Consider the following 17538-nt stretch of genomic DNA (forward strand, 5'->3'; position numbering starts at 1 on the left):
CTGAAGGACCTTTTTTTGTACAGCCTACTGATGATAAGACTGGTGCAAATGACATGCCATTGTGCAATTTGTAAAGCTGAATTGTGTATCCCCAACTAGTTTCTTTTGCTGCTTTGCTAGACCAGTACCAACCCATCAACTAGACAGCACCTAAAGGAACTGATTACTGCTCACTTCAGTCAGTTCAGTTCAGTCGCTCAGTCGTGTCCAACTCTTTGCAACCCCATGAATCGCAGCATGCCAGGCCTCCCTGTCCATCACCAACTCCCGAAGTTCACTCAAACTCACGTCCATCGAGTCAGTGATGCCATCCAGCCATCTCATCCTCTGTCATCCCCTTCTACTCCTACCCCCAATCCCTCCCAGCATCAGAGTCTTTTCCAATGAGTCAGCTCTTCGCATGAGGTGACCAAAGGACTGGAGTTTCAGCTTTATCATCATTCCTTCCAAAGAAATCCCAGGGCTGATCTCCTTCAGAATGGACTGGTTGGATCTCCTTGCAGTCCAATGGACTCTTAAGAGTCTTCTCCAACACCACAGTTCAAAGCATCAGTTCTTCAGTGCTCAGTCTTCACAGTCCAACTCTCACATCCATATATGACTACTGGAAAAACCATAGCCTTGACTAGACGGACCTTAGTCGGCAAAGTAATGTCACTGCTTTTGAATATGCTATCTAGGTTGGTCATAACTTTTCTTCCAAGGAGTAAGTGTCTTTTAATTTCATGACTGCAGTCACCATCTACAGTGATTTTGGAGCCCCCCAAAATAAAGTCTGACACTGTTTCCCCATCTATTTCCCATGCAGTGATGGGACCGGATGCCACACAAATCATTCAGTCCCTGAATCTTCCTCTTCCAACTACCTAAAACAATGTGGACTCATCCTCTTCCACCATTCTTCTGCTCTTCATTCCCTTCACCCCTAGCTTTGATTAATTCCATGAAAACCAGGTCTTCCATTTGAAACCCCCAGGAAAATACCAGCTGTTGACTTATAATGCCTGTTACAAGTAACAGATATCCTGTTCTAATAAAGAATCAGCCATGTGGGAGAACTGGTTTCAATCCCTGGGTTGGAAAGATCCCCTGGAGAAGGGCATGGCAACCCACTCCAGCATTCTTGCCTGGAAGATTCCATGGACAGAGTAGCCTGGCTGGCTACAGTCCATGGAGTCGCAGTCATGACTGAGCGACTAAGCACACACAGGCAAAAAAAGAGTAGTCACTAAGCTCCAACTCCTATCCTTAATACTGTAGAGCGGATGAAAGATTTCTGTCATGTGGAAGTGACAGTGGACAGTGGGATAGGATCAATATTTTACGTGATTGTGGTTTTTATTCTGTCCCTTGATACTTAGAATTGAATGACTGATCCACACTTGTTGCCAAGTAGGCACATATAAGTAAGTTATCAACAAGAGCATGTATTAATCCACTTCTGAAGACAATATTTCATTGACCCTTTAACTTGGCCTTCCTTTCTAAATTTTATATTCCTATCGACCCTAAAATTGCCAATTTGGTGGTGGTTCAGTTGCTAAGTCGTGTCCTACTCTTGCGACCTCATAGACTGTAGCCTACCAGGCTCTGTCCATGGGATTTTCCAGGCAAGAATGCTGGAGTGGATTGCCATTTCCTTCTCCAAGGGATCTTCTCAACCCAGGAATTGAACCCAGGTCTCCTGCATTGCAGGCAGATTCTTTACCAACAGAGCTATAAGGGAAGCCCAAAAACTCAGTACTTTTTAATGGCTTGTTAAGTTTAGTGCAGCTTGAAAGTTTAAAGGTAAGCTGTAATGGGTCTGAAAATTACCATATTGGCAACTTCTCAACTACTTTTTAAAGCAATTTGCTAGTGTAAGTGTTCTATTATGTAAGAAATACATTCAGAATGCAAGGATTGAATCCAAATGATCCAACCCTAAACATGAGAGAAAAATTACAACTCGATGAAAGTCTCATGTTTTCAGGCTAACAAATTGAGTTTAGTCTTTCTGCAGGAACTGAAGACTTCTGCGTCACATCAGGAACTGAAGTTTAGTGGAAACTGTTATGTAGGTACTAAACTCGTTAAAAGGAAAACAATTGTAATAGCTGATATCAATGATTAGATCCCATAATAAAACAGCAATTTCTGAATCAAGACTGTACATTCAAGCATCACATATATATCATACAGAAGGAAATCATTAGCTGCAACATCAAATTGTGTTTGTTTCTGGGCTCTCTATTCTGTTCCATTGAACTATGTGTCTGTTTTTTATGCCAATACCATCTGTTCTGATTATTAAAGCTTGAACTATAGTTTGAAACCAAGATGTGTGATGCTCCCAGCTTTGTTCTTTCTCAAGATTACTTTAGCTGTCCACAGTCTTTTGTGGTTTTTCTATTTATGTGAAAATACATAAAATTATAATTTTTAAATTATAAATTTATAATAATATTCTATATTAATTAATTTAATTAATATTTTAATTAAATTCATAATTTTTATGGAGCTTGCATTCAATCTATAGCTCTCTTGGTGTGGTATGGATATTTTAACAATATTAATTCTTCCAATCCATGAGTATGGAATAGCTTTCTACTTATTATTTTCTTCACCTTTTTCAGTTTCTTTGAATTTCTTTGAGGTTTCAGTGTACAGATCTTCCACCTGATTAGTTAAATGATTTCTGAGGTGTTTTATTCTTTTTGATGAATTAAAATGAGATTGTTTTTCTAATCTGTATTTCTGATATTTCATTTTAATGTATAGAAATGCAACTGAATTTTGGATATTGATTTTGTATCTGGTAAGCTTCCTGAATTTATTAGTTCTAAAAGTTTTTGTTTTGTGTGTGGAGTTTTTAGTTTTTAGTTTTTTAGCATATGCGATTTGCAAATAAAGACAGTTTTGTTTCTTCCTTTTCAATTTGGGCACATTTTATTTTTTATCTTGCCTAATTGCTATGGCTAAGACTTTTTATATTATGTTGAGTAAACCATGAACAGTATGAAAAGGCAAGAAGATAGGACACTGAAAGATGAACTCCTCAGGTCAGTAGGTACCCAATATGCTACTGGAGATAGTGGAGAAATAACTTCAGAAAGAATGAAGGGATGGAGCCAAAGCAAAAACAACACCCAGTTGTGGGTGGGACTGGTGATAGAAGCAAGGTACGATGCTGTAAAGAGCAATATTGCATAGGAACCTGGAATGTCAGGTCCATGAATCAAGGCAAATTAGAAGTGGTGAAACAGGAGAGGGCAAGGGTGAACGTCGAGATTCTAGGAATCAGCTGACTAAAATGGACTGGAATGGGAGAATTTAAGTCAGATGACCATTATATCTACTATTGTGGGAAGGAATCCCTTAGGAGAAAAGGATTAGCCTTCATAGTCAACAAAAGAGTCTGAAAGGCAGTACTTGGATGCAATCTCAAAAATGACAGAATTAAATCTCTGTTCGTTTCCAAGGCAAACCATTCAATATCAGAGTAATCCAAGTCTATGCCCCGACCAGTAACGCTGAAGAAGCTGAAGTTGAATGGTTCTATGAAGACCTACAAGACCTTTTAGAACTAACACCCAAAAAAGATGTCTTTTCATTATAGGGGACTGGAATGCAAAAGTAGGAAGTCAAGAAACACTTGGAGTAACAGGCAAATTTTGCCCTGGAGTACAGAATGAGGCAGAACAAAGGCTAACAGAGTTTTTCCAACTGGTCATAGCAGTTGACCAGAACGCACTGGTCAGCACAACACCCTCTTCCAACAACACAAGAGAAGACTTTACACATGGACATTACCAGATGGCCAACATCAATCAGATTGATTATATTCTTTGTAGCCAAAGATCTGGCAGCAGCAGCAGCCAAAGATGGAGAAGCTCTATACAGTCAGCAAAACAAAACCAGGAGCTGACTGTGGCTCAGATCATGAACTCCTTATTGCCAAATTCAGACCTAAATTGAAGAAAGTGGGGAAAACCACCAGAACATTTAGGTATGACCTAAATCAAATCTCTTATGATTATACAGTGGAAGTGAGAAATAGATTTAAGGGACTAGATTTAATAGACAGAGTGCCTGATGAACTATGGACAGAGGTTCATGACATCATACAAGAGACAAGGATCAAGACCATCTCCAAGAAAAAAAAAATGCGAAAAAGCAAAATGGCTGTCTGAGGAGGCCTTACAAATAGCTGTGAAAAGAAGACAAGTGAAAAGCAAAGGAGAAAAGGAAAGATATACCCAGTTCAATGCAGAGTTCCAAAGAATAGCAAGGAGAGATAAGAAAGCCTTCCTCAATGATCAATGCAAAGAAATAGAGGAAAACAATAGAATGGGAAAGACTAGAGATCTCCTAAAGAAAGAGATAACCAAGGGAACATTTCATGCAAAGATGGGCTCAATAAAGGATAAAAATGGTATGGACTTAACAGAAGCAGAAGATATTAAGAAGAGGTGGCAAGAATACACAGAAGAACTTTACAGAAAAGATCTTCATGACCCAGATAATCACGATGTGTGATCACCTAGAGCCAGACATCCTGGAATGTGAAGTCAAGTGGGCCTTAGGAAGCCTCACTACGAACAAAGCTAGTGGAGGTGATCAAATTCTAGTTGAGCTATTTCAAATCCTGAAAGATGATGCTGTGAAAGTGCTGCACTCAATATGCCAGCAAATATGGAAAACTCAGCAGTGGCCACAGGACTGGAAAATGTCAGTTTTCATTCCAATCCCAAAAAGACAATGCCAAAGAATGCTCAAACTACCACACAATTGTACTCATCTCACATGCTAGTAAAGTAATGCTCAACATTCTCCAAGCCAGGCTTCAGCAATGCATGAACCACAAACTTCCAGATGTTCAAGCTGGATTAGAAAAGGCAGAGGAACCAGACATCAAATTGCCAACATCCACTGGATCATCGAAAGAACAAGAGAATTCCAGAAAAACATCTATTTCTGCTTTATTGACTATGCCAAAGCCTTTGGTTTTGTAGATCACAATAAATTGTGGAAAATTCTGAAAGAGATGGGAATACCAGACCACCTGACCTGCCTCTTCAGAAACCTATATGCAGGTCAGGACAACAGTTAGAACTGGACATGGAACAACAGACTGGTTCCAAATAGGAAAAGGAGTACGTCAAGGCTGTATATTGTTACTGTACTTATTGATCTTATATGCAGAGTACATCATGGAAAATGCCAGGCTTGATGAAGCACAAGCTGGAATCAAGATTGCCAGGAGAAATATCAATAACCTCAGATATGCAGATGACACCACTCTTATGGCAGAAAGTGAAGAACTAAAGAGTGTCTTAATGAAAGTGAAAGAGGATAGTGAAAAAGTTGGCTTAAAGCTCAACATTAAGAAAACTAAGATCATGGTATCTGGTCCCATCACTTCATGGCAAATAAATAAACAGTGGAAACAGTGTCAGACTTTTTTTTTGGGGGGGGGAGGGGCTCCAAAATCACTGCAGATGGTGACTGCAGCCATGAAATTAAAAGACACTTGCTCCTTGGAAGAAAAGTTATGACCAACCTAGACAGTATATTGAAAAGCAGAGACATTACTTTGCCAACAAAGGTCTGTCTAGTTAAGGCTATAGTTTTTCCACTAGTCATGCATGGATGTGAGAGTTGGACTATGAAGAAAACTAAGCACCAAACAATTGGTGCTTTTTAACTGTGGTGTTGGAGAAGACTCTTGAGAGTCCCTTGGATTGCAAGGAGATCCAACCAGTCCATCCTAAAGAAAATCAGTTCTGATTATTCATTGGAAGGACTGATGCTGAAATTCCAATACTTTGGCCACGTGATGAGAAGAGCTGACTCTTTGGAAAAGACCCTGATGCTGGGAAAGATTGAAGGCAGGAGGAAAACGGGCCCACAGAGGATGAGATGGTTGGATGGCCTCACCGATTCAATGGACATGAGTTAGTAAACTCTGGGGGTTGGTGATGGACAGTGAGGCCTGGCTTGCCGCAGTCCATGGGGTGGCAAAGAGTCAGATACGACTGAGCGACTGAATGGAACTTAACTGCAAATTCCCTTCATTCTTGCCAAATACTGCAGGTTAGAAGGTCTTTGTCACACTGATGGGGCGAGAATTATAAGTCCCAGGTCTGTTTCACATTGCGTGTGTGTGTGTGTATGTTAGTCACTAAGTCTCACTTTTTGTGATCCCATGAACTCAATTCCACCAGGCTCCTCTGTCATGGGATTCTCCAGGCAAGAATACTGGAATGCGTTGTCAGTTCCTTCTCCAAGGGATCCTCTCAACCCAGGGATTGAACCCGGGTCTCCCAAATTGCAGGCAGATTCTTCATCATCTGAGCCACCACACTGAGGTGGAAGGAATTATATAGGGTATGACAATCAGGGAGCAGTAATCATCGAGAGTATGTTTTCAACTTTGGTGCATTCTAATTGATTAGAATTTTCTGAATCATGTTCTTGGTATTATATCTAAAAGGTCTAACTCAAGTTTACAAAAGTTCTCTGCTTTTTTTGCTAAAGGTTTTAGTTTGAGTATTTGTAGTTAGGTCTAAGATCAATTTAGACTTAATCTTTATGTGGTAAGAAATAATGATATAAATTCATCTTTATGAATGTGGGTGTCTAATGAAGTCCTAGCTTCATCTGTTGGAAAAATAAAGGCTATTTCTCCCTTGATTGTCTTGACACCTTTTTTGAAATCAATTGCCCATGAATGTAAATGTTAAGATGGATTTTCAATTGTGCTTAACTATTATATATGTCTGTCTTCATGAAAGTACTACTCTATTTTCATTGATGCCATTTAGTGGTTAGCTTTGATATCAGGAACTACAATCGTCTAATTATGTTCCTTTTTTTAAAAAAAACTTCCTTGTCTCTTCTGGGAGCTTTGTATTTCCATATACATTTTAAGAATAGTTTTTCAGTTTTCTGCAAAGATTTGTGGGATTTGATAGAGATTGTCATGAATATATAGATAATCTCTTGACTTGGAAAGAGTCTGCTCATTCCAGATTTTAGTTCTGTTGTTCTCTTTCCTTGCACAGCTCTCTTATCAATTTAAAATGTAATTTGGCAATTTATTCCCATTATCCTGGTCATTGTAGGAGAAAATCTTGCCTTTTTGCACTTGCTGTCTTTAACTCATAAGCGGAAGTTCTAACAGGTTAACTGTGAAGTATCAAATGACACAGGATCAAATGAATAAGCAACAGTCTCTGGAAGAGGATATCATTATTATCTGCATTTTGACAGTAGTTTTAAAACAGAGTAAAAGATCAGAGATTGGTAGCAGGAAATCTGGATTTTCCATTCTGTCAGTCCGGCTCCAAGATCCTCTCCTTAAAAACTTCTACTATAAAAAACGAAACAAGAGAATCCAAAAGTACACCTGATTTCAACATCTGTTCTTCTTAAAAAAAATTCAGCAGTCAAAAATGAATTAAATGAGAAAAATAAGACTGAATATTCATATATGGAAAAGTTTTGAATGTGCAATGGATGAAGTGCCCAAGAAATATTGACAAAATTAATATATTTAAAAATTAATATTTAAATATTAACTAAATTAGATAGTTAATTAACTTTATTAAAGACCTAAGCATGAGAGTTATTTTTGACAGCTTTAAATGGTGGAAGGAAAAGCCTACTGGGAAAAGAGATTACAATTAGGTGACCTTCCTGCCAGGAGCCAGCGTGAGGAATCCCGCCCATGGCAAAGGTCATGAGGAAGGGAGCCTGACAAAATGCAAAGGCGGGGATCAGGCTTCAGGGGTTCCCCCTGGAATTTCCTGAGCATCTAACCCCCAAATCAGAGTCTGCCTTCTTTACTATATTATACTTTTCACCTACTCTTCTGACATTAACAGGGGGCTGTCCCCCCACCACCTTTTTTTTAAGAAAAAATTAATTTAGAGCTTTTAGATAATAAGTCTCCTGGGCATAATAAAAGTGTTTCAATCCAAAAACCCCTCTGATGGCTCTCTAACTTGCCTTACCCGGACTTTTACAGCTACGTATATGGTTGTTTACAGGCCCCCAACTGTGAGAGGCACGGGAAGCCTAAAACACTAAGCCTTTCAAAGAGTTAAAAGTTATTAGAGTAGTGCTGGTGTAGGATTTCATTATTGGGCCAATGCTTGTTGCTAAGTTCCCATATCTCTTATCCACTGTACACCTGGGAGCACATTTATTAACATAGTTAGAATGTAAGAAAAAACAAATGTAGCCTTGAAACTAACCACATCAGACTTTTGAGCTAATTGGTTCTTTCTTTGTTGTAACTGGCTGCACCTTTGCTTCCTGAAAATGTAACTGTTTGATACTTTCTGAGGCTGACATAGATTAGAAATATAAAGAAAAAACATTTCAAGGGAAAATAAGTTTTCTGGTTGAGCAGCCTTTATCAAAAGAGGGTCTTAAAATGTTCACAGGCCTCCAAGGCCAGAAGATAATGTACACAACATCATTTGTGGGAAAGATATAAAAGTCCTTTTGAAAATAAAGTTATTGGGGCCTCTCTCACCAAAGCAGCTTGGTCTCCCCGTGTCTTCTTTACTCTATTTTCTGGCTGAATTCCCATCTAGGGAATGTAGGCTCGCCATATCTACTTACTTGCCCTGGCTTCTAAGACCCACATGAGAGGTAGCCCAAGGGGGAACACCCTCCACTATTCAAACGGGTGCCGGTGGCCTAACGTAGATGGTGCAAACCTCTTGTCTCGAGGTTTTATTAGTTCTCCATGTAAACCAAGTTATTTAACATCTTTTCTCCATTAATTTTCCTACTACACTATTCTTTCCTAATCTAATCTTATATTTTTAATTAAACAAATCTCTCCTTGCCGAATCCATCCACGCTTCAAATTCCCTGGATCCACCAGTGCTGGACCCCGGCACCTCCCCAAGACTCACTTCAGTTTTGGAATTTATAGGAAAATAGTTTCATCAGTGAGATGAATGTGCATTTGGTTGAGTTAATGTGTTCATAGGCTTATAAGCAATAAAGTTATATATAACCAGCTTATAGGGTGTTTTTGTCTTCTTGGGGTCCCCAAGAAAATCTTGGATAGTTTTGATAAGAAAAGCTTGAACTATTTCTACATAAATCCAGTATTAGAAAAAAAAATCCATTGGAATGATGATCCTGGTTATGATCAAGCTCCATCTAATAGTTTAGGCTTTCTGTGTACATTCTATGTATTGGTTTTTAAAATTTTACTCACTAACAACTAAATTTGTTAAGTACAAATTATGGAGAGGTTAAACAGGGAAAAGTTGCAACACAATATGTCCTTATTTGCATGCTGGCAAATGAGATTTCATCTCTTCATTAAAATTATGAAGTAATTCATTCCATGGCAAGGACACAGAATGCATAAAGAGGAGTCAATTTGACCTGTTAGGGAATAGCAATTATTTCATCAAGATAACAGTGAGCTCTTTTATTAGCATATGCTAGTAATTTCCTGCTTGACATTGGTCACAGAAGTTAAAAGAAAGGAGAACTTCAGTGCCCATCCAGAAATCAGCTGCACAAAGAATTTAAGGTCAGACTATTGAAGGAATCACAACCATGACAGTAGAATAGGCTTTTTTTCTAGACATGATAACTTTACAATTGACCATTTTTTCCATCCTAGTATTAACAGAGTTTGTTCTAGGAAATTTTGCCAGTGGCCTCGTAGCATGGGTGAATGGCATTGATTGGGTCAAGAGACAAAAGATCTCAGTTGATGGGATTCTCACTGCTCTGGCAGTCCGCAGAATTGTTTTGCTCTGGGTAATGTTAATGAATTTGTACTCAGTTGTGTTGAATCCAGTTCTATATAGTTTAGAAGCAAGAATTATAGTTCATATTGCCTGGATAGTAAGCAACCGTTATAGCACCTGGCTTGCTGCTAGTCTCAGTATATTTTATTTGTTGAAGATAGCCATTTCTCCAGCTTAATTTTCTTCACCTGAAGTGGAGAGTTTAAAGTGTCATGCACATAATACTTCTGGGAACTTCATTCTTCTTGGTTTTTCATGTTGCAGTGATATAGACAATGAGGCTATCCAGACAAATGAATACGAAGGAAACATTCCTCAGAAGACCACATTGAGGGGCAGTTTATGGCTTCCACGTGTGACTATGCTTATGCTGCTGCTGCTGCTGCTAAGTCGCTTCAGTCGTGTCCGACTCTGCGTGACCCCAGAGACAGCAGCCCACCAGGCTCCCCCATCCCTGGGATTCTCCAGGCAAGAACACTGGAGTGGGTTGCCATTTCCTTCTCCAATGCATGAAAGTGAAAAGTGAAAGTGAAGTCTCTCAGTCGTATCTGACTCTTCACAACTCCATGAACTGCAGCCTACTAGGCTCCTCCGTCCATGGGATTTTCCAGGCAAGAGTACTGGAGTGGGTTGCCATTGCCTTCTCTGCTGCTTATGCTAGGAAATCTCATACTATGTCCCTGATATGTTTTCTGCTATTAATTGTTTCCCTGTGGAAACCTCTCAAGAAGATGCAGCTCAGTGGTAAAGGATCTCCCGATCCTAGCACCAAAGTCCATATAAAAGCCATGCAAACTGTGATATCCTCTCTCTTGCTGTTTGCCATTCATTTTCTGGCTCTAATGGTATCCATTTGGAGTTTTAAAAGGCAGCAGAAGGAACCTGTCTTTTTGTTCTTTGAGGCTCTTGGATTCCTCTGTCCTTCAAATCACTCATGTACCCTGTTCTGGGGAAACAGGAAGTTAACAAAAGCATTTCTGTCATTTCTTTGGCAGCTAAGGTGCTGACTGAGAGAAAAGAAATAGGTGGACATCATGTGTCTTCCAGCAAAAAAATAAGTTGATGGTGTTTGTAAAATTTTATACTTTCTTCTGCTTTTTCAAATGTGACTATAACTGAGTAATTTCTAAAGGTTAACATGCAAAGTCTTTTACTCAAGCTTATGATGAAAAGTATATATGTGAGTGTTTATGAATGCTACAAAACTGATGATAAGATTATGCTACCACTAACCAATATTTTTCAGATAAACAGTCTAATTTTACAAAATGTATAATTTCAGGGTTATGAAGCAATGTGTATTTCACATGTATATTCTATGCTGTTGTCTTCAAATGAAGTATTTATAATCTGTATTTACATCTTTTTAAGAATTGAGCTTATCTCAGGACATTATTGCTATTTTCCATTGAAATTAGTATCACAATGTGCTTAGCAAAGATGCCCACAATAAAATTAGAATGTAACAAATATTTTTAGATTAAAGTTTATATGTGTGTATAATTAACTGTACTAAAGAATATATGATTTTTATTGGTAGTCAAAAAACAGAAAAAAATAAAATACTACAGTGAGGACGAAGAAGAAAAAAATAATTACGATGTCTTCATAGCTGCTATATTTCACATGAAGTTAGGAAAATTATTTTTTAGAGGTGTCAAATTAAGAAGACCCCTTTTCAACTTGCAATCTGGTGTCAAATTGCTCAGTTTTTGGGACTTCCCTAGTGGTCCAGTGGCTAGGACTCTGTGATCCCAAAGCAGAGGGCCTGGATTCCATCCCTGGTCAGTGAACTACATTTAGCCTGCCACAACTAAGAGCACTCAAGTGACAACTAAAAATTTCACATGGCTCAAGGAAGATCTGAAGATTCTGCATGCTGCAACTAACACCCAGTGCAGCCAAATAAATATTTTTTAAAATTTTCTCAGTTTTCCCCTAAACCAAAATTGGGCCTCTCAGTTGTCAATCTTCTCCTCCATTTTGCTACCTAAAAATTCATTTTAAATTTCAGACAAAAGATTTAGGTCTTCCCAATCTTAAAAATACATTCAGTGTAAGAACAGTAAAAAAAATTATGATGCTTAATTCAATGATATTTCTACATGTATTAGAATGGTGTCTATGATGTCTATGTCATAATTATAGGATATGTCTTGAAGATCTGTTTTATTACAATCTTGTGGAAAATGATGACATAGAAAATGTGTTGACGTATATAGGATTGCTAGCAAGTTTCACTATAGGAAATTTATAACCTTGTTCAACAACTGAATTTCTATGACTCTATTAATTCTTGGTATTAAGATATTATAACAACATTATCTAAATGTTAAGATAAATCATTTCCACATCTGAATTACTCACTACTTTTAATCACCTGTCTGCTTAGTGGAACATAAGCCTTATCATGTGAGGATCATGCTTATCGTGTTTTATGCTAACTTTCCAGTACATAAAAATCAGTCTACAGGAGAGTTTATATGAAAGATATTCTAATGATTAATTCGATTAAAAAAACTACATGAAAGCTGGAAACAAGTGAAAATGAAACTCTTCACAAAATCTGCAGGTCACATGGATTTCCTGGTTCTGTTTCCTCAACATTTAATTGCTTCTACACAAATCTACACAATCTCAATTCCAGTTTCTGCATTAGATAGAGTAGACAAATAGGTTCCAAAGCATTAAGTGACTCAAATTCAGTGTACATTTAATATTGTTCTTTAAGGGTATTGATATGTCTGAGCACACTTCTCTAGGTAGTTATCCAAGGAGTTAGGCTGATCAGAAGTTGGTCATATTTAACATGTGGATTTGGACGATTGCATGGAGTTTTCTCCATTCAAGAAAGCTGGGGGAAAAAACCATAGGGAGGACAGTCCCTGAGGAGAGTATTGGGGATAGGACTAAAATATTGCACAAATTTTTCACTTAAATAACATTGTTCAGGTTTTGATCACCTTGCCACAACTAAAGGTAAGAGAGGCTGGGAAATGTGCTCAATCTCTAGCCCAGAAATAAGAGAAGGACATGGAATTGAGGACATGGACATGGGAGAGACTTTAGTCACATTTCACTTGAAATAGCAACACATTACTGTAAAAGGAAAGAAGTTCCTCCCTTTAGAAGCATGGTGTATCTTCTTCATGTCATTTTGATAATATGCACACACTCTTACATCGGTCTTTAGTTTTTTTTTTCTATTTCTTCATAAATTCCAAAGGATTCAAGTTCACACTTCATATTTATATCTTCATAAAGTCATAACTGACTCTGTACTATAATACTTGTAGCCTCCTAATGTATATTTCCAACCTAACTTGCTTACAGTTTTTGACTTAACTACTATGATATTCTGTACTAATATTTCTAGCTATATTTCCTGGCACTTGGCTGTGCAATTTGAACTATAAATAACTTCCTTACATTATTTCTGTGTGTGTGTGTATTAGTCACTCAATTGTGTACGACTCTTTGTGACCCCATGGACTGTAGCCCGCCAGCCTTCTCTGTCAGTGGGACTTCCCAGGCAAGAATATTGGAGTGGGTTGCCATTTCCTTCTCCAGGGGATCTTCCCAGCCCAGGAATTGAATCCAGGTCTCCCGCATTGCAGGTGGATTCTTTACTGTTTGCACCACCACATTATTTCTATAAATGAAATTAAATCAACAAAATACTTTATAGATAGAAGGATCTTATTGATGAGTGACAAATAAAGGCTGAGTTATATAATATTTTCTAGCAATTACTATTCAAAATATAAAATATTTGCATTCAAATATGCAGCTCACAGGGCTTCCCAGGTGGTGCTAGTGGTAAAGAACCTGTCTGCCAATGGAGGAGACATAAGAGACGTGGGTTCAGTCTCTGGGTCAGGAAGATCCCCTGGAGGAGGGCATGGCATCCCACTCCAGTATTCTTGCCTGGAGAATCCCATTAACAGAGGAACTTGGTGGGCTACAGTCCATTAGTTTGCAAAGAGTTGGACATGACTGAAGTGATTTAGCACACACTCAGCACATGTGGCTCAGAGAAGACTAAAGTACAAATCAGTGGAAACCAGTTTGTCTTATTTTTGCATGTTTACATACTGACTTCATCGTTTTAGTCATTTTCAGAAATGAGAAACTGCACTGGTGTCAAGGATAAGTGGACATCATTAATGTTTACTATAGAAATTATATTGTAACAGTGTAAGTCATAAGAAAGATATTCATGAAGCTTTGTATCTGTTACAGAATTATTTGGTTTAACACTGAAATTTCAGTGTAAGTAAAATAAGCTACTCTTTTAATGAAGATCTGAAACTATATCAAAGCAGAATTTTGGCTGTACTTTCTGGAATTATGATGAACACTTTAAAGAAGGCATCACAAATGGATTTCAGTCTGCAGCTGTTTGATCATAAAGTTTTCAGTGAAGCACAATATCACAATTTCATCAAAATGTGAACTGGAATTAAGGTCTCTTTCTGGGAGTGGCAACTCGTCTTAGGATTGCTGAGAAATGGGCTCACTGGACGGATAAACTGTAAACTGCAACTGGATCAAGAATGAAAACGTCTCATCAGCGAATTTCATCCTTTTCTGCTTGGCTGTGGCCAGATTCATTCAACTGTGGGTAATTTACAGTGGGGCTTTTTCCACATGTGTATGCTACCAGAGTGGAGAAATAGCTCCAGAAAGAAGAGGATGAGCCAAAGTGAAAACAATGCCCAGTTGTGGATGTGTCTGGTGATGAAACTAAAGTCCAGTGCTGTAAAGAACAAGATTATATAGGAACCTGGAATGTTAGGCCCATGAATCAAGGTAAATTTCAAGTGGTCAAACAGGAGATGGCAAGAGTGAACTTCGACATTTTAGAAATCAGTGAACGAAAATGGACCAGAATGGGCAAATTTAATTCAGATGACCATTATATCTATTAATGTGGGTAAGAATTCCTTAGGAAAAATGAAGTAGCCTTCATAGTCAACAGAAGAGTCTGAAATGCAGTACTTGGGTGCAACCTCAAAAACAACAAAATGATCTGTTTCCAAGGCAAACCATTCAATAGCAGAGCAATCCAAGTCTATGCCCCAACCATTAATACTGAAGAAGCTGAAGTTGAACGGTTCTATGAAAACCTACAAGACCTTCTAGAACTAAACCCCCCAAAAGATATTCTTTTCATCATAGGGGACTAGAATGTACAAGTAGGAAGTCAAAATATACCTGGAGTAATGGGCAAGTTTGGACTTGGCATACAAAATGAAGCAAGGCAAAGGCTAACAGAGTTTTACAAAGAGAACCCATTGGTCATAGCAAACACCCTCTTCCAACAACACAAGAGATGACTCTACACATGGACATCACCAGATGGTCAATACCAAAATCATATTGATTATATTCTTTGCAGCCAAAGATGGAGAAGCTCTATATGGTCAGCAAAAACAAGACCAGGAGCTGACTGTGGCTCAGACCATGAACTCCTTATTGCCAAATTCAGACTTAAATTGAAGAAAGTAGGGAAAACCACTAGACCATTCAAGTATGACCTAAATCAAATCCCTTATGATTATAAAGGTGAAGTGACAAATAGATTCAAGGGATTAGATCTGATAGAGTGCCTGAAGAACTATGGACAGAAGTTCGTAACATTGTTCAGGAGTTCAGCTCCGTTCGTTCAGTCACTCAGTCAAGTCCGACTCTTTGCAACCCCACGGACTGCAGCATGCCAGGATTCCCTGTCCATCACCAAATTCCAGAGCTTGCTCAAAGCATTCTTTGTAGTCCAACTCTCACATCCACATATGAGTACTGGAAAAACCATAGCTTTAACTAGATGGACCTTTGTCACAAAGTAATGTCTGTGTTTTTTAATATGCTGTCTAGATTGCTCATAACTTTTCTTTCAAGGAGCAAGTGTCTGTTAACTTCATGGCTGCAGTCACCATCTACAGTGATTTTGAAGCCCAAAAAAGTAAAGTCTGATACTGTTTCCACTGTTTCCCCAATTATTTGCCATGAAGTGATGGGACCAGATGCCATGATCTTAGTTTTCTGAATGTTGAACTTTAAACCAACTTTTTCACTCTCCTCTTTCACTTTCATCAAGAGGCTCTTTAGTTCTTCTTTGCTTTCTGCCATAAGGGTGGTGTCATCTGCATATCTGAGGTTATTGATATTTCTCCCGGTAATCTTGATTCCAGCTTGTGCTTCATCCAGCCCAGCATTTCTCATGATGTAGTCTGCATATAAGTTCAATAAGCAGGGTGACCATATACAGATTTGACGTACTCCTTTACCTCTTTGGAACCAGTCTGTTTTTCCATGTCCAGTTCTAACTGTTGCTTCTTGACCTGCATACAAATTTCTCAGAAGGCAGGTCAGGTAGTCTGGTATTCCAATCTCTTGAAGAATTTTCCACAGTTTATTGTGATTCGCACAGTCAAAGGCTTTGGAATAATCAATAAAGCAGAAGTAGATGTTTTTCTGGAACTCTCCTGCTTTACTGATGATCCAGGGGATGTTGAAAATTTGATCTCTGGTTCCTCTGCATTTTCTAAACCCAGCTTGAACATCTGGAAGTTCATGGTTCATGTACTGTTGAAGCCTGGCTTGGGGAATCTTGAGCATTACTTTGCTAGTGTGTGAGATGAGTGCAGTTATAGTAATTTGAGCATTCTTTGGCATTGCCTTTCTTTGGGAACAAAATGAAAACCGACATTTACCAGTCCTGTGGCCACTGCTGAGTTTTCCAAATTTGCTGGCATATTGAATACAGCACTTTCACAGCATCATCTTTTAGAATTTTAAATAGTTACACTGGAATTCCATCACCTCCACTAGTTTTGTTCATAATGATGTTTCCTAAGGCCCATTTGACTTCACATTCCAGGATGTCTGGCTCCAGGCCACACCATCGTGGTTATCTGGGTCATGAAGATCTTTTTTTGTATAGTTCTTCTCTGTATTGTTGCCACCTCTTTTTAATATCTTCTTCTTCTGTTAGGTCCATACCATTTCTACCCTTTATTGTGCCCATCTTTGCATGAAATGTTCTCTTGGTATCTCTAATTTTCTTGGAGAGATCTTTAGTCTTTCCCATTCTATTGTCTTCCTCTATTTCTTTGCGTTGACCACTGAGGAAGGCTTTCTTATCTCTCCTGCTATTCTCTGCAACTCTGCATTCAAATGGGTATATTTTTCCTTTTCTCTTTTGCCTTTTGCATCCTTTCTTTTCTCCGTTATTTGTAAGGCCCCCTCAGACAATCATTTTGCCTTTTTGTATTTCTTTTTCTTTTCTTTTCTTTTGCATTCTTTTCTTGATCACTACCTCTTGTACAATGGCATGAACCTCCGTCCATAGTTCTTCAGGCACTCTGTCTACCTGATCTAATCCCTTGCATCTATTCTCACTTCCACTGTATAATTGTACGGGATTTGATTTAGGTCATACCTGAATGGTCTAGTGGTTTTCCCTACTTTCTTCAAGTTAAGTCTGAACTTGGCAATAAAAAATTCATTATCTGACTCACAGTCAGCCCCCTGTCTTGTTTTTGTATTGGTTATCAACAACCAATTTTTATTGTGTGTTGGCTTTCCTGGGGTCCCCAAGAAAATCTTAGATGTTTTTGATAAGAAACTTATGAATTCTTTCTTTGTAAATCTGGCATGTGTATTGGGTTTTAAAATTTTGCTCACCAACAACTAAATTTGTTGAACACGAATTATGGGGAGGTTAAATAGGGAAAAGTTGCAACACAATATGTTTTTATTTGCA

General features: G+C 38.3%; 1 pseudogene; it reads left to right on the plus strand.

The window, feature by feature from the left end:
• Positions 1–9603: 9603 nt before the first annotated feature.
• Positions 9604–10795, plus strand: LOC138079308 (taste receptor type 2 member 66-like; annotated as a pseudogene).
• The last annotated feature ends 6743 nt before the right edge of the window (positions 10796–17538 follow it).

Source organism: Capricornis sumatraensis, chromosome 4, assembly GCF_032405125.1.
Source record: "Capricornis sumatraensis isolate serow.1 chromosome 4, serow.2, whole genome shotgun sequence".
NCBI lineage: Eukaryota > Metazoa > Chordata > Mammalia > Artiodactyla > Bovidae > Capricornis > Capricornis sumatraensis.